Raw genomic sequence first — 26,248 nt, 5'->3', positions numbered from 1 at the left:
TATCATGTGTATCAATGTTATAAACCTAACACTACAGTGTTATAAATTTGGTTTTACACATTCATCATTATTTTAAAGAAATTAAAAAGTAAGAGACAACTATAATATCTAGTTATTTGTTTATAATTATTTAAAATAGTTGGTCATGTTTATTTCATCCTTTGTTGTTCATTACTTTCCAACCAGAAGGATTTATTTAGTGGTGCAATAAATTCTCTCAAATTTCATTTCATTGTTAGACAACTCTTTCATTTTGGACAGTTTGACTGGAAACGGGAAATCTTGGTGGGCATTTTGTTATTTTTGTTATTGTTCTTTTAATACTTGGGACTATGTCATAAATGTCTCCTGATCTCTCTTATTTCTGAAAGGTCAGTTATAATTATATCATAATCTCTTGTATATAAGTGAATTGTTTTTCTCTTACTGTTTTCAATATTTTTTATTTCCAACATTTTAATTTTGATGTATATGGATGGGCTTTTCTCTATATTTTAAATTGGTGGCTCATTATCCACAAATCCATCCGTGTATCCATCCATGAGCTAATGTTTATCATCATATGTTAAAAATTTTCTGCTATAATCTCTAGAAATCTTTTTTCTGTCACTTTCTCTTTCTTTATCCTTTCTTAACTCCAATTACACATGTGTTGAACCACATGACACTTTCTAGTAATCTCTGAGGAAGTGCTGTTCATTTTTATTTGATCCATTTTCATTTCTGCTTTTTTGATTTGATAGTTTCTATGGAACCTCCCTAAAATTCACTGATTAATAATTATTAATTATTATTGTTGCCATCTCCGATCTACTATTGAATCCTTCTAGGGAACTTTGATTTTCAGTATTTGTAATTTTCAATTTTACAAATTCTATTTGGAACTAACTTTGGAAATAAGTGTTTTTTTCAGTTATCTTTAGTTTACATTTCTCTGTTAACTTTTCCCTCCTATCTTTGAACACATTTTTCTTTTCACTGAACATTGAGAGTAACCATTTTGACACCTGTTAATTTAATATCCTGACCCAATTGCAATCAATTTATATCTATGGATCATTCTGCATATGTCACTCTTGCCATTTGATTTCTAAGGCTAGCAGTATTTTGCTGTGAACTTGACATGGTAGGTAGTGTGTTTGAACTGCCATAATAAAATACCAAAGAGTGGGTGACTTAAATAATAGAAACTTATTTTCTCAATTCTGGTGGCTAAAAGTCAAAATGAAGTTACTGGTTGATTCAGTGTCTGGCCAGGGCTCTCCTCTTAGCTTGCAGAGAGCCACCTTCTCACTCTGTCCTCACACTGCTTTTATGTGTGCAAGGAGAAATAGAGAACTAGCTCTCTGATGTCTCTTTTCATCAGAAAAATCATTCTATAGAATCAGCCCCCATCCTTTATGACTTCACTTAAATTTAATAGTTCCTAAGAAAAAGGATTAGTCTCATCTCCAAAGCTCAGTTCAAAACTGACCTTTAGCAAGTACAGACTAAAGATGAATGTAAACACATTTGGGGAGAAAGTGGAAAGAAGACTAAAACTCTGGGTTCTTGTTGACAGGATCAAATAATCCTCAAAATGCAGCCACACTGGAGATAGGGCTTCAACATGAATGGGGGGTGGGGAACCCATTCAGGCCATAACAGATAGTATGTTTTAGTGACTTGGAAACCTCCTTTCTTTTTCTTAGGCTTATTGGATTTGGGTTCTAGTAAGCCACTAACTTGTCTGGGCTCACACAAATTTGTCTCCCCCGTGGTGGTGTAGGGAGGCTGATATCACTGCCAAGTTTTCTTGGCTTCTGGTACCTGCTTTTTTTGCCTGGCCCCCTGGTGGTCTTCTCCATGCCTATTTTGTTTAGGAGCCTGCCAAGGAATTTAGCTGGGTTTATACTCAGATTTTGAGACTCACCCTCTTGGTGGTTTCTTTCTCTAGGCCCCCCTAGTAAATTCCCAGTTGCTCTTCTATGCCATAATTCTGCCCTCTGACAAATCAACATAATAGGCTTCTGTTTTGTGCCACCCAAGCTGCATGTAGAGGAGGAATGCACTCAACCAAAGGCACCACAAACTCCAGTCTCACCAGAAGCAATACTGCATTTCAAGAGCAAATTCACCTCTACTTTCTCCCTACTTTTTGCCAAACTCCCAGGGGTCTCATGCATACATGCATACTTACTGATCATCCAGGGATCTGGACATAGTTTATACTCAGATATTTGGATTTCAGTTTTTTGTAGTATTCCTGCTTCTAGAATTTTACCTTAGGGATCCAGTGATTCTTTTCCTCTAAAACTGAGTCATTTAGGCTGAATTTTAACAAAAGATCCACAAGTTTTTGCTTTACGCCTGATATGGTAGCAATATTTCAGTAGTAAACTCTTCCCAAGTTTTTGAGTGCCTCTGGTCATTTTCCAATGCATTCAAATAACTGTTTTTGATTATTTTCCAGTTTTTGTAATTGTGTTCTGAAGAAGGAATTCTCTCTCTCTCTCTCTCTCTCTCTCTCTCTCTCTCTCTCTCTCTCTCTCTCATATACACACACACACACACACCCCACATACATACACTTAAAATCCAAAAATTGATTTCCCCTTCAACTAGAAAATAATGTAAATTCAGTACCATATAATGTTCTTGATAATGAAAACCCTGCCTACATGTCTGGCTTCTCTTCTTTCCACCTCTTCTTTCTTCACCATTCCATAGCCAGAGTGTCTGTATCTGATTATTAATAAGTTGTCTGACCAACAGATTTCCCCAATCTCCTCCACCTCCTCCAAAAAGAACTGTGATTTTTTTCCATGTCCTTCCTTCTGCCATGAAAGCTTAGATCTCAGTAATATGGAGTATGGAGGTCCTCCTACTTGTCATATCCAGAGGTGAGCATGATTTGACTAAGTTTAGTTCTGTTCTCCTCACTGGTGATTATGTCAAGACTGATCATTTGAAAAACGTGAGTAATGCATAAGGAAAGGTTTCCAGAACTTCTGAGAAAGTTCCTTCCCATCTTCTGAGACTTTTGGGTATTCACTTACTGGCCCTATGAACCTCAATGAGGTAGCCACTGGAATCCATCCTACCCCTACATAGTGAGCCAGCCTTCCCTGGGTACAGACCAAAGGCTAATGCAAACACATTGGGAAAGAAAATGGAAAAGAGGAAAAACCTCTGGGTTCTTGATGACAGGATCAAACAACTCTGAAAAATATCTGACATTTGCACTTCTAGTTATGTGAATTAAAGTATCCTAATTTCTTAAACCTACAATATTTGTGTGTGTGTGTGTGTGTGTGTGTGTGTGTGTGTGTGTATGTGTGTTTCTTCTGGAGGAAAGCATATTAGCATTCATTCCTCTCAAATGCAAGCTTGTTGCTGACCTAGGACATTTTAATAATTACCACTAGTAGTCCCCAAGACCTTTCCCTTTGATTTAATTTGTCTCCCTTTCATTGTCTATCTTCCTAACAAGAATGTTACCTCCTTGAAGGCAGGCACTGTGCATTGTTACTACTGAATCCTCAGTATCCAGAAAAGAACCTGGTAGCCAGTGGGCCCTCAACAAGGGTTATTAACCAAATAGAAAAGCAGAAACATCTCAATTTGTCTAGAAGTTTGCATAATAAAATTTGATCTTCATTAGAATATAATGTCTCCAAACATAGATTGTAAAACATTTACTTCTAAGAGAAAATGTTAATAATGTCATCTGAAACCCATATTGTTTATCTCATCACTTTTTGGTCCCCATAATTCCTTAGAGATATTCTCCAAAATATTTGTGTACACATTTTAACAACAAAACAGTCTCTACCACTTGAAAGCCAGGTTTAAAGGTCATTTTTCCATCACTCAAATTCCTGGAAACAAATCTGTTTACTTGGAAGAAGAACTAAATATTATCATCTTACCATTAGTCAAAAGACTTGCATTTTTAATAAATGCTATCCAAATGGGGTTTTGCAACAAGCCTTTGCAAATTATCACTAGTTCATATGCCCAGGGAACAAAACAAATCACTTAGATAACCCAGAAATTCTTCATGTCTTTAATGTTCAGCAGTGTCAGATGGGTTATTATCAAGTGCAGAAAAGAGTAGTTAGTGTGCATTTCAGTGGTGTGAAGATTTACATTACCTTGAACAGACTAAGGGATCTGTTTTCCAAACCTTTGTGTGAAACAAAGTTAGAGATAGTTTCTAAGAACACAAATTTCTGGCTGTTGGAAGTGGAATTAGGCAATGTGAAATCTCTTTAGAATATCTCCTTTTTGTCATTATCTACAAAAACTTGGGAATGCTCTTTCTATCTTAATTACAAATATCACAGAGCAATAATGTATGAAAAATAAAGCTCAGCATGATAAGCTACTCTGCTCAAGTGCTATTGTTACTGCATCTTTTCTCAGATTCCTGCCTCTGTCCCTATGTCACCTTCTGATCCTCAACCTTAAAGAGCTAGGTGCCTGCAGGTAGGCCCTGAGTATGATTTCACAACAAGGCCTCAACTTCCTCAGCAATTCTTTGACTCTTCTTTATCACTTTCACTTCTCTTTGTTATTAATATGAACTAATATATTACTCTTAATAATAACAAGGACTTGGACAAGCTAGGTTTCTGAAAAGAACACTTCAATTTACAAACTAATTACACCCCTATTTAAGAAAGGTGCCCCTTTTCTTTGTATTGGTTCCAATTACATGTTTCACTCCTACTTTGCCTTTCTTCCTCCCCCTTTCAATATAACCATTAACTACTGAGCTTTCTTAACACTGTAAATTGCTGATCATTTTAACTCTTTAATTTAAATTTCTCTGTATGTATTAAAATATAAACATGATAGGGGATGCAGAATTATTACTTAAAGAAGTGAAGTCTTTTGTGTTCAAACTTCATTCTAAAACCAAACTTTAGGATTTGCTGACGTAAAAACTTAAAATGCTGTAAGACAAATTCCTGTTTCCTAATATGCATTATGGGTTGACTCTATGCCTCACCAGCATCATCTGGCTATTGGCAAGCTCATGCCAGGACATCATGACCACATGATACCCACACACGACTATAGCTTAACCTTGCACACATGCCTGAACAGGAACAGCAGTGCTGCCTTGGCACTGCCGTGCTCAGAAGCACTTCAGTCATGGAACCAGCCACATGTGGAAATCCCAGACTGGCAAGGTCTATAGGCCCTCACGTGCTGGAGTTTAAAATGAGGACTAAGCTCCTATACCTAAGACTTAAAAATTCTCCACTCAGGAACAAATGCTACAGAGCAGAAAACCCACAAAAAACACAGCAGATGAAAAAGAAAATGGTCAAAATATAGTAACATTTGAACTGACTTGTACATTATAATCCTGTATGGTACAATATAGAAGGGATTCCACTTTCTTAGAAAGGAATTTGTGCCACTTTCCCTTTAATCTCCATTAGGGGATTTATGTAAATAAGTCTCTTAAAAGAGCATGTTGTTAAAATGACAATAATAGTAATATGTTTGACATTAGAGAGCTGAGGAATCACCTACCACACTAATACTAAATCATGAGCTAAGAAACAGGGTTCCACAGGAGGGACCCTTTAATACATATTCATTCTGGTGAATTCCTCTATTGCTGCAAGAAACTCAGGTGACCCTCCTGGGGTTTCTGTCACTGGTGCAGCACCAGATAAGAGAAGACAACATGTTTACTTCATAGAGATCAGTTCCAAGAGATGATGTGAAGAAATTCCACTGGGAAGGCCCAGGATTACTTCAGGAGTGATGATGGAAAGTATATCAGAAAAGCAAATATATGCACATTTTAGATTGTCTGCTGGAAGGTTGAGGACCTGGGAGCCTGTATTTCCAAGTAAAATGCAGTGCTCAATTGTAGGATTTCTCAACTTCTTGACTTTTTTTTAAGGTCTAGAAAAAACCATCCAGTATGACAAAAAATGTATAAAAATAAAATTTCATTAGTCAAACTTTTAACTCTAATTTGGCCAGTATTGTAGGTGATCTTAATGTCTATGAGCATGAATTATCCAAAACGTTACCTAAGGGTACTTAAATGACCCCAACTCTAATTACGTTTACTTCAGCCCTACTTCAGTCACTGACCGTAGGTCCAGGGTCACCCAGAGCTGCTCTGTCTTGACATCTTAACATTAATATCCTGCCTTCTGACCACAGTCTCTAATCCTTTCAGCTTTCATGTGTATTTTAATCCATTTCTATTTTAAACTCATTGGCAATATAGTCAGTGGTTATAGTGTGGGCTCTTAAATCAGGCTGCTAGGACCCACATCCTGTATCAGTCATCTTTTAACTTGTAAACTTGGGCTAGGCCTCAATTTCCTCATCTAAAGAAAATGGAATTATGTTCAACTAGAGAACACTCATAACCTCATATTTGTTACAAAGATAAGAATGAAACATCAAAATTTAAGTGCGGCATATAGTAGGTGTTAAATAAATGGTAACTGTGGTGAATTCATTTATTCTTAAATTTATTATTCTTTTCTAATTTCTACCATATTCAGCCTAAATCTGTGGTTCAGTGTTTTATTTTCTCCATATTCAGACATAGGTAAAATTAAGCAAATAACTGCTCTGCTCTACACCAAAACTATTGAAAAATGATGAAAATATATATACACTCTGGGAATTGATATAACCATAAATTTAAGACCTTAAAATACAGACTATGTTATTTTGTGGTTCAGTTATCATTTTACATGTCAACAGTCAACAGTGCCTCTAAATATTGACAACATGTATTTCAAGATTTTGCCACATCCCTCATTCTTTATATTTCCTTTCTGTATAAATTTTAAAATAATCTCTCCTTTTTGAGACTTTGTTGCTTAATTAATTGTCCTTCTGTATTTTCATACTCCATACTCACATTTTCCCAGATCCACCGTAACTTTTGCAGAGGCCAGGGCAAAAGTATAAATAGAAGCCTACGTATAATATTTTTAAACATTTCAAAATTATAAATCAAGCTAATAGGACCTTATGATTCTACCCAAGATGGAGTAACAGTGACCAGATTTACTATCCCACCTGAAGCAACACTCACTCGAAAACAACAGAGGAAAGATATAAAACAATGTATTTCAGGGAATCAGACACAGGTCATCAAAGGCCAGTGGTCCCTGGGAGATGAGGAACAAATGAGTCCTACGGATTGTTTAATTTACTGCCCAGAGTTGGCAGACTGTGGCACAAGGAGGGAGGATCCAGGAGGAGAGTGGTGGGTTCCCTCAATTGAGGAAGAAGACCTGCAACAGTGATGGGAAAAGGTGGCTGTAAGAGTTCAGAAGACAGAGCCCAAGGAGAGGATGACAGAAATAGCAACTTGAACATCTACAGAGGATGCCTCTGAACACTGTGCAGAGAAACGTCAGTGCATGTGTGTGAGGAGGCTGCCCAATGCCTGGAGAAAAACTCATCAGAACACTAACACGAGGTCAGGAAGAGTGTCTTCTCGCCAGGAAGATTAATGATACTATGTGCAGGTACTTGGGTAGAATACTCAGGAAGGTCAGTAGTGAGAGAAAATTAACCCTGGACTGAATACTAAACTGGCCCCAGCCAAAGGCTCATAAAAGCAAAATTAGAAAGAGTCAAACTGTTCCCAAGTAACTTAAAGTAAATCCCAGAATGAAGTTCAAGAATACTTATAGAAACACAAACCCTATCTAGCACTGAAAAAGGACAAACCATATTTAGCACTGAAAAAGCAAATTTACAATGTATGCCAGCCAATCAAAGATTACAAAACATGCGCCTCAAAAATTACCGAGCACGCTACCAGGTGGTGTGTACCTGTAATCCCAGCAGCTCGGGAGGTTGAGGCAAGATCATCACAAGTTCAAAGCCAGCCTCAGCAAAAAGCGAGGCGCTAAGCAACTCAGTGAGACCCTGTCTCTAAATAAAATACAAAATAGGGCCAGATGTGGCTCCTTGGTCGAGTGCCCCTGAGTTCAGTCCCCAGTTCTCCATCCCCCAAAGAAGTAACCAAGCATGCAAGCAAGCAAGGACACCAAGGACAAGAAGAATAATTAATAAAACAAAATTTAACCAAAATAAAGGTATGTTAGAATTAGCAGAGGTCAATAAAATGTTTATAACTATTATAGAGAAAAAAAGTTTTAAAAAGGCCCAAATTTAACTTGTATAGATAAAAACTAATATGGCTGAAATGGTATGAGAAATACCTTGAGTGAGATTTTTTAGTAGATTAGACATTACAGGAGAAAAGATTGATAAACTTGAGAAAAAATTTTAGAAAATATTAAAAATGAAAGAGAGGAGAAAAATAACACAAAAAGTTAAAAAGTAATGGTCAGCTATGATGCTTCAAGAAAGCTAAGTACAAATGTAAGAAAATGGATTCATACTCCACCTAAATCAGACTAAAAATTCTTTTCAAAAGAAAACAATTTGCCAGGATAAGCTATAGTCTTAGCCATAAAACAAATCTCCATAAATTCAAAGACATAAAAAAGTATGTTCTCTGACCACAATGGAATTATATTACAAATCAGTAAAAGAAAGGTATCTGGAAAATCCTCAAATATTTAAGAAATAACACTTTTCTAAATAATTCATGAATCAAAGAAGCAATAAGGAAAATTAGAAAAAAGCTTGAAAATAGCATATCAGAAAGCAGTACTAACGGGAAATTTTACAGAAGTCTTTGTAGGGTCTGGCAGTGTGACCAAAGACATTTGGACACAGAAATCTCAAGCTGGTCAGTAGGGTGTGTCTTTTTGGACCATAGAATCTTTTTTTTTTTTTCTTTTTTTTTCCCCCCCAAAACAAATGTGGCCAATAGAAAAGTAGTTGGGTCCTTTTAAAGAGCAGACTCTGGGCAGGAGTTCCATTTTCCTGAGGCTAAATCTTTAACCTTCAGCAATCTATAAAAATTCTTCCACACAAATCAAGTGACCTCTTGATTCTCCAATGGCATAAAGACTCAAGAAAGTGTCTTACTTTGGTTTTCCGCCATGTCCACAGTGTTGATCATCCCCTGCTCATTTTCTCCCCTATGCATCCATGATAACCAAGGTTGTTGGTTCCTACCTTACTCCTCCTCCCTATCCTCTTTATTCTCCCTAAGGACACTTGGCTTTCTGCAGTGTTGGAACATTGGCAATACCTAGAACATTAGTGATTCATAGCCCTGACATCAAGACACACTTCTCTGTGAAGTCACAAACATCCGTGGTTTCGATTATGATGAGCCTTGTGTGCTCCCACACTTCCTGCCTGGAAGACAGATGTTATCCAGATCTTTACTGACTTCTGCTTCCAAGATCATGTTTTCTTCTAATCCCTCTTTCACATTGCTGCTTCAATGATCTTTCTAAAAAGTTAATTTGATATTAAAACATGTAAGAGTTCTTTACCTCCATTAAGTTAATCACTACTTCCTAGCTATGGTAGGTAGGTGCACTTTCCTGGGTACTTGCCTGGTTTTCTAGCTTCATTTCTGTCTTTTAAAAATGTTTTTAAATTTGTTCTAGTAGAATGCATTTTGACACATCATACATAAATGGAGTATAACTTCTCATTCTTCTGGTTGTACATGATGTAGAGTTATACAGGTCGTGTAATTATATATGCACATAAACTAATAATATCTGATTCCTCCTATTATCTTTCCTACTCCCATACCCCCTCCCCTCCCTTCGCTCCCCTCTGTCTAGTCCAAATTACCTCTATTCTTCCCTAGCTATGCCTTATTTTGAATTCGCATTTGCATATCAGAGAAAATATTCAGCCTTTGGTACTTTGGGATTGGTTTATTGTGCTTAGCATATTTTCTAACTCATCCACTTACCAGCAAATACCATAATTTCATTCTTCTTTAAGGCTGAGTAATATACCATTGTGTATATACACCACAATTTCTTTATCCATTCATTTGTTGAAGGACACCCTAGGTTGGCTCATAGTTTAGCTATTGTGAATTGAGCTGTCTAGCTTCACTTCTCACATTCACCTGGGTTCAGGGCTAGCATTCACCCATGCCTCTGCCTGAAATGCTTGCTTGTAGTTCAGTAACTACCCCACACCCCAACACAGAGGATTCTGTTCATTATTTAAATGAAGCTGTCAGATCAGTAGCACCCATTCTAACTCATATACAGATTTAAATAATAACAATAACTGCTTTATATTCAGTATTTATTATGCATATAATCTAATTATTACAACCACACAAAAAGGTAGATAGTACTATTATCCATTTTCTATAATATAAAAAGCAAAGCTTAGAAAGTTTAATTATTTATATATACCTAAAAGACACAGGAGTCAAGATTTCAACTCAGAGCTATCTGACTCCTAAGACTGATCTCATCAGCCTCACGCAATTCTCTCCTTAGTCTCTCCATCATATATAAGCATATTTTTATGTCAGAAATATACTTAAAATACTATTATCATTACTCTACTAAATTAAAAGAATCTTAAAAACCAAGCTTTTATTTCTGTAAAGAAAGACCAAGTTGAACTATAATAACAACCCCTCAAATCTCAGTAGTTGCATATCCTCATGCTACTACACAACATTGGTCAAGAGAATGGCAGTGTTCATTGTGGACATTCAAGGATCCAGGGGCTGAGAGAGGTTTCCTTTGAACATATGTTTCCAGGTTAGGGAAACCAGAGTTTTATAAGCAACTAAGTTGTGATGAGCAAGTAATAAACTCATATCTAATGGTAAACAGATGCCATTTAATCAATACCATACCTTAGAACTAGAATGGTGTAGATAGCCCTAGTGATTATCACAAATTTTCTTTTTATGTTTCCTTTGTGTTTCATACCATTTCAATGCAAAGTAGCAGTTGACTCACTAAGTGTAAGTTTGTTGAATGAATAAATGAATGAATGTCTTTCCAGAATCCAGAGTTATGTGGTACAGAAAGAGTGGGGGAAAGCACTTAACTCATCTAAATAATTTCCCCTATCTAAAGAAACACAAAGAAAGAAGTTTCCATATAATAAAGGGCAGTATTTCTCATGGAAAGGGGTAGAGAAGTTTGTCCTTATTGTCTTAGACAACAAATAGTGTAGGATTTCTTAAGATGAACTTGAGATGAAATTAACCTGAAATAGAATTTACAAGACTAATAGAATTTATTAGAATTTATTCTTTGGAGAATTTATTAGAATTTGTTCTAAATTTCTGGAACAAGTTTAGGATGGATTAGTTTATACACATAAATTTACGCCTCAATATGATATTAATATAAAGCAATAAATTTAGCAGGAAACCTGACTAATTTAAATTCTGTCTCCCTGTAAATATCTGTGGAATTGAGAGGATCATGTACGCACTCTGTCCCACAACTTCTCCACTTAAAAAATGAAAGGATTAGATTGGCTAAGTCTAAAAAACCCTTTCAGATTCAATAGTCTTTTTAAATGTCTAATTGTCCTATTAGAGAGTATAAAAATTTTTTATTAAGTATTAAACAAATAAGAAATCTCAAATACGTTTCCCATTATTTTGCCATCTCTTTCCTATAACCTTTGTGTTCAAATATAAGACAATGTCTTTTCCCCAAAACAACCACACTAGAAAACTTAGTTTAAAATTAATTCTTTCAAAGGGTGCTTTTTAAATTCCTTTGTCTTGAGTAGCATTTTAGAATCTGGGTGAAGATATTAGCCCCAAATTTCCTTAATCAAGGTTCCACATAAAAATGTGTGTATATTTAGACAGATGAGAGAAAAAGAGAGTTAATACAACTGAAACAGTTAAACATGAAATCATAGAATATTAGCATATGTTTAACAGTTATTCCTGGAGTCTTTCCACACGATAGCAACTATAGTGTATGGTAACAAACAAAAACATTTTTAAAAGCAATATGATAAATGGTTATATTGTGGAGATTAATAAAAATACTAAATCTCTTAATGTTATGTAAATGGATCTCATGGCTTGAGATAAAATTTCCAGTAATAGCATCATAAGCGTATATAAAAAGTATACATGATATGGTCTGAAAAACTGGTGACTCAAAAGGATGTCTCCATTTATGAAAAATTAATGTTTCATGGAATCTGAGAATTTTTAAAAAATCAACATTCCAAAATTGATTTAATAGGGGAAAAGGGGACATATCTTACATTTAATTTTGCTTTGCATAAGGCACAAAAGGTTTACTATATTATATTTGACAAGGGAAATTATTATGTATTGTTAAATGACATTTTTATTAAACAATAAATAGAGATAAATATATAACACATAATTCTTGTAAAAATATCTACCTTTACAAAGGTACATCTTGGTATGACATCCTTCAACATATTGACTGTGATTATCGTCAGGTGGAGGGATAGCATTAAACATAATGTTTTGTTTTTGTCTTTGTTTGAATTTCCTATAATAAATACAATAATTCTGAAATTAGAAAAACAAAATACAACAAATCAACGACTTTGAAGTCATCATGACTACTTTTTACCATATTTTTTGTTCTATAAAAATATATGTATTTATCTAATAAGGTATCATTCATTTGTAGCATTCCACTCTAGTGTATTACTTTTAATTTTCATCCGTTGTCTACAACTTTTAATAAGACTTTGTTACTTTGAATTCATTATTGAAAGATAAGAAAAACTGCATCTTTTATATACAGGACATCCCTTAGCATCCATGGAAAATTGGTTCTTGGACACTTACAGATAACAAAATCCATGGGTACTCAACACCTTCATGTAAAACCATGTGATATTCATATATAACCAACATATACTCTCCCATATGCTTTAAATATCTCCAAATTACTTATAATACCTAACACAATGTAAATTTGATGTAAATTATTATACTATATTGTTTGGGAATGACAAGAAGTCTATGTGTTCAATATACTGATGCCATTTTTGGGGTTTTTTTCCCAAATATTTTGACTCATAGTTAGTTGAATCTGTGGATGCAGAACTCATGGGTATGGAGGGTTCACTGTATGTTCAAGTCATAATGCAATCAGTAAGCCATGCGAATCCAAGTTTCACTTCTCCATTTTCTAACATAAATAACTCAAGTTTTAGCCCTCAGAAAAGAATTCAGAGTTCTATGTTAAGGATAAGCAGGAGGAAGTATCAAACTACATCACCCATCCTGCAAACGTGGGTCACTTCCTTAGTTCCTCAGAATGTGAGTGTGTTTGTTTATTAGGGAAAGGGAAAAGGAAACAAAGGACAGTGAGCAGCAGCTCATTATGAGCCCAAGAAGTAGCACTGGGTAGTGAAGAAATACATGGACAGCAGCTCCCACCACGTGCCTTCTATTTTGAAATCTGTGCTCTAAGATCTCCTGTAAAGTCCTTCATGGTTTCTTCATATTTATTTTAGTTCTTTGTTGTAATTCATCCTAAAGATAAAAGCTAAAAGACAGCCTGCTGAGCTTCTTTTTTAACGTCCGGTGCTTACTATAGCTCTGTGAAGTTTAAATTTTTGTTCTTCTTTGAATTTTTTACCTTTATTTCCATAAGAGCAACAAATTTATGGATAGTGCAATAAAACAAAATATTTCTCCAATTTTTGCTCTTGACCAACTCATTTTTCTCCCCCATCTATTCCAACAAACAGTAGTATATTTCTTGCAACAAATACCTCAAAGAGGGCAAGTGAATTTGTCACCTAATTTATGCTTATAGTGGAACCACTCTATGAATAAGTCTTTACACACAGATTAAGATCTTTCTGAGTCATCAAACCAGTTTGGAAAGTCATAGTAGAGTGTAAAGAAAAACTGAACTAACAACTCTGAAAGAAGTAAAAGTGAAAAAAGAAGAGAGTATCAAGGGGAAAGATCACATGGTCTTTCAAGAGAGTTTAATGACAAAGGGACAGTCATGAGGGCATCCTAGGCTAGAACAAGAGCATGAAAGAAAAAGGGCCATAGGAGGGAATGCAGTGAGCACTTCTACCCAGAGGAAGCTGTTGTATAGCTAGTGAAAGTGAAGTCACCTCCTAGTTGGAAGGCAATAATACCCACTTTCATGAGTAGAAGGTGCTTAGCGATTACAGCTGACCCTGGAGACCAGATCAGAGAGAGTGACTTGGTAGAATAAATACCCTGAATGTATTATAATATTTTAAGAAGGTATGTGTCAAACTCAAAGTATTAGTTTTTATATTAAATTGGCAATACATTGAATGAAGAAAGGAATGGATCGAAAAAGTTATTTAAAATTTGATACAGTAATCTGGGTGTAAGGTCATGGAGTTTGGATGGTGGGGTTAATGGAGCAGAAAGAGTATGTCAGGAAAAAATATAGGGATAAAAATAATACTTGGTGACAGACTAGTTTAGGGGAATGGGAAAAAAACAGGGTGTTGAAGATGTCCACAAGCAAAAACTTTGTGGTACATATGACAGAAATGGAAACATTGAGATGGGGCTTATGTCCCAAGATTTGTATCTACATGTAGTCTTGCTGTTTTTTTTTTTGGTTTTCTAAGCATCTGCCATCTAGTCCTATAAGGGACTTTGTTGTACTGATTTAAAATGGTGAAAAAAGAAAGTTACTGGCTACCCATTTATAACAGTTTACACAAAAAGTACAAAAGGGTTTTGGAGAAACCCTAAAATGATATATTCCAATAGAGAGTTGAATATTCCTATTACTCTTTACATATATCTGTGAAGTCAAATGATACCTATTTTGTCTTATTTAGATAATATTAAAATTCACCCTATGTTTCTAATGATTGTTTTCATTTAGAACAAAAACCAAATATGTATATTTTCCATAGTTTCTTCTGGCTCTACGTGCATCTTCTCTAAGTTTTAACTGTCCTTTTAAGTCTAAGTGGAGTAGGCAATACTGTGTTCACCGATATCATTTTGAAACCATCCGACCCATTATTACATAAAGATGAGCGTTTCACTTAATAAAGCCTTAGAGTAACACAATTTGTTACACCATAATTAAAGATGGACACATCTGTTCCATTTTAATTCAAACTCCTTTGAACATAATTACATAAAGCTGGAAGAACAGAAATTCTCAGTCTTAGAAATTTACTATCAAAAAAAAAATCATTCTGTCCACAGAAACTACATGGTCAAAGGATAATTTGTAAAATGAAGTCAAATAGATGTCTCTTGGTCTATATCAAAGCATGAAATAAAGCTAAGGACCAGAGTAAAGTACTGTCCTTCTATGAAAGCTGTAATTAGTTAAGAAAGTCCAGATAAAGGACAATCTTGAATGTATGTATTAGTATTCAAACAGTGTAGGAGATTCTAACTGTATATATTCTCTTATCCCATAAATACATTTTTAAAGAAAGGAAAAAATATTAGGATTAAAAGGAAAGAAAGTGTAGGATACATTCAACATTCATATGTTACCTTTAAACTTCCTAATAGATTCTAAATTTCTAGTCATATTGATTTTACAGAGGTTATAAAATGTAGTGTGTCCTTCTGTTAAGAACTTAGCCATTATGTTCAAAATATTTTGCAGTTAATAATAGTCAGATGTTTAATTAAAGAATGCAAAAGTAAAGGAAACTATGTTTTCAGAATGAATTCTGTGAATTTAATAGCATGAGTTAAATGGCAAGCCATGTGCACAAATATCCCTGCAATGTAGGCTGTTCGTCTGTTTTATTTATGTCTCCATATCCTGAAGATGGCTTAATGAGGAGATGCAATCAGTATTAGCCAAGCAGTGAGAACGTGGAGGCAACAGGGTGGCAGTTAGATTTATATAAATATTTGCAGAGACTGGGAAGAGCAGATGCTCTTATAATCCAGACAATGTGTGTGCACTTGATTTTAAAATAAAATACAACAGTTGAAAGCCAAAATATAATTAATCAGAGGAAATGCTTTAATCAACATCTTCCAAATCCTTAAGCACTGCTGAAAAGATTAAAGAAACATAAAAGAAATAAAAATATGATATTCAAAAGGAAACCAGAATTAGTCTATTTCTGCTTCTATTTCAGATGTGGGATGGAGCACACAATTAATATACATTACCAATTGCTGCCAACTAGTGAAATTTCCTGGGTGTTTAAGGTACTAAATAAATCACCCAAGACTTACTGTATAATTTACAATGTGGTAATGATGTCTCTCCCTTCATTATCAATTTATTATGAGAAATGCATATGTTCGCCCTTATTTCCTATCTTTCCAATAGAATTGAAGATGGCAGCATATTATTAGGTGTCTACATGGAATTTTTTAAAGTTGCATTTCAAGAAAAGAATTAGTGCATTGATGTAGATATACAATTTGTATTATGCAGACCCAAAATAAAAGTGAGACTCTTCAAATTCAATTTTGGGCATAGTTCCTTTAAACTCAGGAACTCTCTTGCTATTATTTCTGTTGTTTTCTGCCCAATATTTGATGAGCTGCTCAATATGAACCTATAATTATTGCTAAGACTTAGGGAAGAATAATCTAAACAGAGGATTTTAAAACAATGTCTCAACAAAATAGAAAACACATGCCTTCATTGAAAGTTCAAAAATATGTAAACATTTAAAACACAAAGCATTTATTCTTTCCACAAAGAAATTTTTGTTGGTGATAGAAATTATTTTGTATATCTCATCAGTGTATTATAAACAGTTTTTTAAAGTAGGACTGAGCTCTGTGGATAGTTAATTCTTTGGTACTCTGTTCATTTCAAGAATACCTTTATGCAGGATTTGAGTCTGGTTATAATTTCCAGCAGAAATATATCAGCCTCTACTAAAATTCCACCACAAAGTCACCAGCACTTGGGATTGATTGGGAGACATAAGATCTTGAAAGTCTAATCCTGCAAACGTATTGCAGAAATCATTCTTACTGAAATGACAGAGGTTAGAATTTCTTACTATGTGCCATCCTGTAAATAAATCTTAGTAACAGGAAAAACTGTTTGACCTAAGAGATCCATTATAAAATCCAGATAGGAAAAATGAAAGCAGCTATGTGGCAATTTCTTTTGTATTCAATCATAATAATAAAGAAAAAAAGATACACAACATACACTCACACCGACTTCTCTTCAAATGAAAAATATCAAACAAAAATACCAAAAATAACATACTCATACTAGTATCTAAGTCATAAATCTGGAAATGATCAATTTCATGATTTAGATTCAATAAAACCTAATGACTTAATACAATTTTATATAAACATCTATTTAACAAGAGAGAATACAACAAACAAAATGCATCAGTACATGAGTAATTATATTACTCATATATCAGTACATGAGCCTCTTTATTGTTTAGAAACAAACTAAAATTTATACATTCAAATAAATAGTCACCTTCTCAAATAGCTAATTTTCAGGAGAAAAAAGTCAGACTCTGAAATATTTCTATGAATAGCATTAATGATGTCATGTCTTAATATTTCAAAGGCATAATTTCAAGTATAAAAATAGTTCAAGGTCATCTAAAGTCAATTCTGGACCATAAATTCAGTTATAATCAAAGTGAAGATAAAAATTAGTTAAATATGTAGGAATAATAATAATGAGGTAGCATTTATTGAGCGTGCATGAAATGAAAAGAGGTATTACATTTTAACATAATTATTCTAGTATTCATAATTATTTCCCATCTTACAGATATGGAAACTGCTGCTCACAGTCATTCATATGGACTAATGTCACATGGCAGGCTCCTTGCAAAACAAAGTTTCAGACTCAGAAATATCTAGCTAATGCAAATCTGGAATATGAGGGTTACTTTTCAGTGAGACATTCCAAAAACCATTTGCTTGCTTATAATGCTTTTTACTTCCAGAATTTGTTAAAACAATTCATATTAATCATGGTTCAGATCAATATTTAATGTACATTATATGATGTTATTTTTTAAGGAAAAAATCTATCAACCCAGTTATTTCTCCAAACATATTTTGATTATTTTTAATGTAGAACAATCAATAAAACCCTACAATAAAAATAAAATTCTTCAAATAATTGCTTATTATATTTGAATTTAAATCATTTAATACAGTTTTCATAAATTTCACATGTACCTAATTTTAATTGAAAAGTACATACATATATACTATGTAAATCTGCAATATTTCAAAATGAGAATAACAATGTGAATGCATGTAATTTGTTAAGTTCACAAAAAACTAACAAAATTTGATATAACATTAAATTTGCTTGTCTATCACATTGATTTCAATGTGTTAATGTGAAAGTGATATACAGCTTTAAAATATAACAGAATTATTATCTCATGCAATTCAATAAGACAAAGGTTCATATAAATATCATGTACCACTGAACACTTATCAATTAAGTACATAAACCTAAATAAAACTGTTCATTCAGGTGGCATACTAGATAGAGTGAAATTATTACAGTTTGTATCAATTAAGAAAGTTCAAGCAGTTATTTAAATACTTGAGGCTATCCATTAGCCTTTAAAGCTCAAAGAAATCACCAAAGTGTAATTATATCCAGCCTGGTGATTGGCACTTAAGTTTATAAGAGGTTGAGAAATCCCCACAGGTCTTGATTGAACAAATAGCTCCTTATCACAGCACCAGTGATATCTTAGAACACAATTATAGAGATCTTGGTACTTAAGTATGCCCAGTATATAAAGTAAGTAAATTTAATATAGCAACTATTATTTGAGAGACAATGCCAAGGAACCAGGATAAAATATGTATTTATGAACAATTCAATTAATTTCCAATAGCATGTATATCAGTAGCACATGTTTTCAAAAATTGGAGAAAGCTATAAATCTTAAATTCAGTCTCAGAAACAGTGTTAATAAATACATTCCCTCTCAGAAGTTTCCTTTCTATACATGTGTCTTGACTGGTTAATCATGCTCCTAAATACTACCTCATGGCAGGCAATTAAGACTCTGTAACTATTCAGAATATACATCTGTGTACCCATTTCTTTTGAAACAAGAAAAGAAAATTAGTTAGCTGTAATTCATACTCTCAATGAGTTGTAATTACAATGGCTTTATACCTTTTGAACCCAAGTAGTTCCCGGTGCATTTAGTATTTAAAAAAAAAAAAAAAACAAAAATTCTATTCAGCAAGTTCAAAGTCATTCAAGGACCTCACAAATAGGCAAAAGTAACTCCAGTTCTTAAGGTCCAATGTACGTCCAAAAATATCCATTTTACATTTTAAGATAGGCATAAAATGACAAATGGAGACAGTTATAATAGTAACCCAGAAAATCAAGAACAAAAGGGAAAAAAATGCTCCAATAGACCTAAATAAAGTATTTCTCCACTTAAGGAAATGACCATAAGTTCTCACCCCCATTATTAGAAACTGTTCTAGTTAAACTTCCTTTTGCCTAAGAATTATATGGTTTGTCAGTGTCCAAAGATTTGCAAAGAGTACCAAATCTATAATAAAGATAATTTAACTGTAGATTATTCAAAATTCCCTTGGGGAATTTTCCCCTGGCCTAAGTATTATCATTTCCTACATACATCAGTTCTCATTGTACAGTCCTAAGGGTACAGAATGCATAGGAAATGGATTTTTCCTATGCACATACATGCTTTGCCTATACATACTTTAAGTTACAGTCTGCTCAATATCTAAGGGGAATTGGTTTAAGGACCCTTCCATATACCAAAGTTCAGAGAACTCAAGTCCCATACATAAAATGGCATCATCTTTGCATATAATCTCCAATACACTTTGCATTTTTGAGTATTATTTATAATGCATACTACAATATAAATTCTATTCACATACTTGTTTTACTGTATTTCTTAGGGAACAATGACAGGAAGGAGGGTTTGTTTACATTTAGTACAGATTTAATGTTTTAAATGCAGCAGCATTTAATATGGTTGACCAGTTCCTCCTTTTGATACATTTTCCAGAACACCCTCCACACTTGGATTTCCTTCTCTCTTATCACATCTACTCTTCTTTATTCACTCCCTTAGTAATCTTATCTAGTTTTATTACTTATATTAGTACTTTAAATACATTGTTCCATCATCTTCTGTTATCTATGGTTTTTGATTAGAAGTCAGCAATTTTTGCAAATCATTATTTCCCTCTAGGCAATAAGTCATTTCCATCTTCCTACTTTCATAATTTTCTCTTTTTTTAATTTTATTTATTTTTATTTTTATTTTTACAGACTGCATTTTGATTCATTGTACACAAATGTGTTACAACTTTTCATTTCCATTGTTGTACACAATGTAGATTCACACCATTCATGTAATCATACATGTACATAGGGTAATGATGTTTGTCTCATTCCACTGTCTTTCCTTTCCCCTCCCACCTCCCCTAATTTCCCTCTACACAATCCAAAGTTCCTCCATTCTTCTCTTACCACCCGCATTATGTATCATCATCCACTTATCAGAGAAATCATTTGGCCTTTGGTTTTGGGGGATTAGCATAATATTCTTCAACTCCATTCATTTACCAGCAAATGCCATCATTTTATTCTTTATGATTGAATAATATTCCATTGTGTATATATGCTACAGTTTCTTTATCCATTCATCTATTAAAGGGCATGTAGGTTGGTTCCACAATCTATCTATTGTGAATTGAGCTGCTATAAACATTGATGTGGCTTCCTACTGTAGTATACTGATCTTAAGTCCTTACGATATAAACTGAGAAGTGGGATAACTGGGTCAAATGGTGATTCCATTCCAAGTTTTCTGAGGAATCTCCATACTGCTTTCCAGAGTGTTTGCACCAGTATGCAGCTCCACCAGCAATGTATGAATGTGCCTTTTTCCCCACATCCACACCAACATCTATTATTGCTTGTATTATTGGTAATAGATTGATTTGTATTTACCTTGATCTGAGTTTGCTTAGCTTATTTAATCTGTAATGATGACTCTTACATCAAGTTAGAGAATTTTTCAGCCCTTTTTTTTTTTTTTTTTTTACTATTTTTGGGGTCTCATTCTCTTTCCTCTTTTTTGTGCTCCAATTACAGTTGTATTAGACCTTTTGATTTTACCCACAGATTTTAAAATCTTTGTTCAAATTTCTAAATCTTTATTTTCTTGTTTTTTCAAATTGGATGACCTCTGTTAATCTTTCTTCGAATTCACTGGCCCTTTCTTTTGCCATCTCCATTCTTCTTTAGGTCTACCTAGTGAATTTGTCAATTTGGACACCATTTTTCAGTTCTAAAATATTCATTTTGTTCTCTTCTATGTTTTCTGTTGAGATTTTCTGTATTTTCCTTCCTTAAAAGCACTTTGTCCTCATTGACTACAGTTAAAATGGCTACTCTAAGATTCTTCTCAGCTCATTACAAGATCTGAGTTGACTTTAAATGGTCACAATTTCCTAATTCTTCATGTGTTGAATAATTTCACATTATATTCTGAATATTATAGATGCGATGTTGTAGAGGCAAAATATTTTATCAGTCTAAGAGTGAATTTTTTGTTTCACTAGAGAGTTAACTGGACTCAAACTATAAACTCTATTTCTCAGAAGTAACTCAAATGTTGGTTAACTTTTTCAGTTCTTTGCCAAAGTCTTTCACATGCAAAAATGGTTCAAATGTCATCCAATGTGATGGAGTTTATACACAATTAGTGCCCTACCCTCTCTGGTTCTCTACTTGCACTATCTGTGGTTATTCCAAACTCATCTTCTCAGTGTTCATGCCAGAGAAACTTAAGATTTTTCTATTGGAGTTTTAGATGGTCTTTGTAGACACTACCAAAGACAATATTTAGGCTAAAAATTGTAAAAATAAGAAACTTACCCCTTTACTTCTTACATGTTTCAATTTTGTTTTCTAAAATCTGCCTGGCTTGTTAACTCTTCAGAGCCATCAAGTAGTTCTTCTGTTATTTTGCCTTAAATTTATTGTTGTAATTTGCAAGATGGTGGTAGATTAGATTACTCAAATATACTGAAGAGAAACCAGTCCTCAATTCAGTCCCATTACTTTAAATATTATCTCTATGCTGAACATTCCTTAATTATCTTCAGTTAAGAACTATATAGACTCATTTATCTAACTACCTGCTCAAAATTCCAGTTGACAACCAGACATTTCAAATTTAACATGTCTGTTCCATCAATCTCTTAATCTTTCCTACAACCCCAAGCCTTTCCCATCACTATAGGTTGTAACTACATCCTTCTAGTAACTCAGGACACAAAAATTTAGAGTTCTCTTGACACCCCCTTTCTTTCCTTCATTCAGTTTAATAAGGATGTTATTGACGCCACCTTTCAAATATATTCAAAATCTGACTATAGCACTGACTTTGATTGTGGCACTGACTTTGATAATTCCCTGTTTTAATTATAGCAATAACCTCCTAACTGTTTTCCTTATGACTACCTTTCTTCCTTTAGTCTATGTTCATTGCAGCAGGCAGAACAATCTTTCAAAAAGGAAAATCAGATCACTTTTCTCTTTTCAACACCTTCATAGAGTCCTGTTTTACTCAAAATAAAAGCCAAATTCCATAAAATGAGTATAAAACCCAATGTTCTGAAACCGCCCCCCCCCACTACTATCTCTCTGACCTCTTCTCTTTTTACTCCCTTACTCTGTGCTTTTCCTCAAGCCAGCTTGGTGGGGTCCTACCCTAGGACTTTGGTTCTATCTATTCCCTCTCCCTGGAAGTCTTCCCCTGAAGACCTGTTAGCCTCCTCACCTCTATGAAGAATATGTTTAATTTACTACCCTCGTCACATTTTTATGTATCATCTTGCTAGAATGTAAGCTCCATGTGGTCATAAATCTCTGTTCCCAGTGTATCTCAAGTATCTAGAACAGTGACTGGCACTTTTCAATTCTGTAATTTATATATGTTGAATAAGGGAATGTCAAGTCACATAGTGTCCAACAGCAGAAAATGGAATCTGATTTCAGTTCAGATCTAATGTTGTTTATTCAAAAACTTCCTATGTGTTTTTCCCAATCTGTTACTTAATTGTTAGGGAATTATATGATGAGGAGAGAAGCAAAGAGGAGATGTCTGGCCTGTGGTTGCCTTCTGTGTTATATTGCCATCTTCTGAGATGACCACTGGGTCTCCTGACCACTGTTCCTGTGTTTATTCTCACTGTCTGTCTCTGGCATATCTACTGTCTGCAATAATATCAGACAACCAAAACTGAGATATGAATTTAGCCTGGTGATTATTTCAGCTGATTTCACACCTTCTTTGAAGGCACCGGAAAGTTTGGACTGTTTTTCCACATTTTTCTGTTCTCACAGAATCCCTAAAACTTTATTAAGATTTTATTGTTTTGGATGACACAAAAAGCAATCAGATTTTCTCATACTAGACAAAGGGGCCAAAAATATGCAATGGAGAAAAGATAGCCTCTTCAACAAATGGTGCTGGGAGAATTGGAAATCCATATGCAACAGAATGAAACTAAACCCCTATTTCTCACCCTGCACAAAACTAAACTCAAAATGGATTAAGGACCTCAGAATCAGACCAGAGACCCTGCAGATTATAGAAGAAAAAGTAGGTCCAGATCTTCAAAATGTCGGCTTAGGACCAGACTTCCTCAACAGGACTCCCATAACACAAGAAATAAAGGCAAGAATCAATAACTGGGATAGATTCAAACTAAAAAGCTTCTCTCAGCAAAGGAAACTATCAGCAATGTGAAGAAAGAGCCTACAGAATGGGAGAAAATCTTTGCCAATCATACTTCAGATAGAGCACTAATCTCCAGAATCTATAAAGAACTCAAAAAAGTCTACACCAAGAATGCAAATAATCCAATCGACAAGTGGGCAAAGGAAATGAATAGACACTTCACAGAAGAAGATCTACAAGCAATCAACAAACATATGGAAAAATGTTCAACATCTTTAGTAATAAGAGAAATGCAGCAAATTCTCCAGCATCTCAGATCAGGCCCCCCAGTGAGAGCCTTTCTGCACAGAACCAAGCTTCAGTTCCCTGAACCAGGGTGGCGAGTTCCTGCCCGCAGGTTGCTTCAGGAACCAGGACAGGGCAGCCAGGGATTTCCCCAAGCAGCCCGCAGCCCGGCCCCCTCCGGCAGGAAGCGCCTATCCAGGCTAGCTTCTTGGAGCAGACCCCCAGTGAGAGCCTTTCCACACAGAGCCAGCCACAAGTCCCCAAGCCAGCAGTGACCTCTGGCCCGCAAGCACCCTCTGGGACCAGGGCAAGGCAGCCAGAGACCTCTCCAGGCGGACCTGCCCCCCCGGCCCCCCCGGCCGCAGGCTTTTTCAACGGGGCGATCCAAGATGGCAGACTAGAGGGTGACTGCATCTCCAGTCGCTCCAGAACCCAGGATTCAAGAAGGGGAGGCGTTGAGAGACTCAGACTAAAATAGAGCCTCGGGGTGAGTCTCCCCCACCCGGTGAAGCGGTGAAGTGCTGCCCAGGCGGCAGGCCCGGATTCCGGTGGTTTATTAGAGTAAGGCAGAGCAGCAAGAGTCCTCCCCAGGTGGCCCTGCCCACTCCGGTGGTGGGCTCCTCCCACAGGGCAAGATTCTCCAGCGTCTCGGCGCAGGCCCCACAGTGAAAGCCTTTCTGCACAGAACCAAGCTTCAAGTCTGGGCGGCGAGTTCCTGCCCGCAGGTTGCTTCAGGGACCAGGACAGGGCAGCCAGGGACTTCCCCAAGGAGCCTGCAGCCCAGCCCCCTCCAGCAGGAAGTGCCTTTCCAGGCTAGCTTCTCGGAGCAGACCCCCCAGTGAGAGCTTTTCCACACAGAGCCAACTCCAAGTCCTGGAACCAGTAGGGGGCTAGGGGCAGCTTTCCTTGGAAGCACTGCATTATCAAGTTACTCCAAGATTTCAGGCTACTGAAAGCAGGAAGGTGATACACTGGAAACCTACAGGGACAATATAAGCCAATAGAAGAATTCTGAAATATCAAAAAGTCCCACTGACATCTGACCAATATGAGAAAACAAGGGAAGAAAATGTCCCAAACAAACCCAGATACTATATCAATAAAACCCAATGACAGCACAGCAGAAGAAATGTCAGAAAGGGAGTTCAGAATGTACATAATTAAAACAATCAGGGAAGCAAATGAGGAGATGAAAGAGCAAATGCAGGCATTAAATGATCGCACCAATCAACAGTTAAAGGAGCAAATACGGGAAGCAAGAGATCATTTCAATAAACAGTTAGAGATATTGAAAAAAAAAAAAAACAAACAAAAATCCTTGAAATGAAGGAAACAATAAACCAAGTTAAAAACTCCATAGAAAGCATAACCAATAGGATAGAACACCTGGAAGAAAGAACCTCAGATGTTGAAGACAAAATATGTAATCTTGAAAACAAAGTTGACCAAACAGAAAAGATGGTAAGAAATCATGAACAGAATCTACAAGAATTATGGGATATCATGAAAAGGCCAAATTTAAGAATTATTGGGATTGAGGAAGGCTTAGAGAAACAAACCAAAGGAATGAACAATCTATTCAATGAAATAATATCAGAAAATTTCCCAAATCTGAAGAATGAAATGGAAAACCAAGTACAAGAGGCCTATAGGACTCCAAATATACAAAATTACAACACACCCACACGAAAGCACATTATAATGAAAATACCTAACATACAAAATAAAGACAGAATTTTAAAGGCTGCAAGAGAGAGGAATCAAATTACATTCAGGGGGAAACCAATACAGATATCAGCAGATTTTTCAATCCAGACCCAAAAAGCTAGAAGGGCCTGGAAGAACATTTACCAAGCCCTGAAAGAAAATGGATGCCAACCAAGAATCTTATACCCAGCAAAACTAACTTTCAGATTTGACGAAGAAATAAGATGCTTCCATGATAAACAAAAGCTAAAGGAATTTACAAAAAGAAAGCTGGCATTGCCGAACATTCTCAGCAAAATATTCCATGAGGAAGACATGAAAAACAACGATGCAAATCAGCAACGGGAGGAACTAGCCTAAAGGAATAGCCAAATAAAGGGGAAACCAAATCAGGTCAAAAATAAAAATGAGTCAAATGACTGGGAATACAAATCATATCACAATAATAACCCTGAATGTTAATGGCCTGAACTCATCAATCAAAAGACACAGACTGGCAGAATGGATTAAAAAGAAAAATCCAACAATTTGTTGCCTGCAAGAGACTCATCTCATAGAAAGAGATACCCATAGACTAAAAGTGAAAGGATGGGAAAAAACATACCATGCACAGGGACACAGCAAAAAAGCTGGAGTATCCACCCTCATTTCAGATAATGTAAACTTCAAGCCAAAACTAGTCAGA

The sequence above is a fragment of the Sciurus vulgaris genome (assembly GCF_902686455.1).
Source record: "Sciurus vulgaris genome assembly, chromosome: 10".
NCBI lineage: Eukaryota > Metazoa > Chordata > Mammalia > Rodentia > Sciuridae > Sciurus > Sciurus vulgaris.
This window is presented reverse-complemented; position numbering follows the sequence as displayed.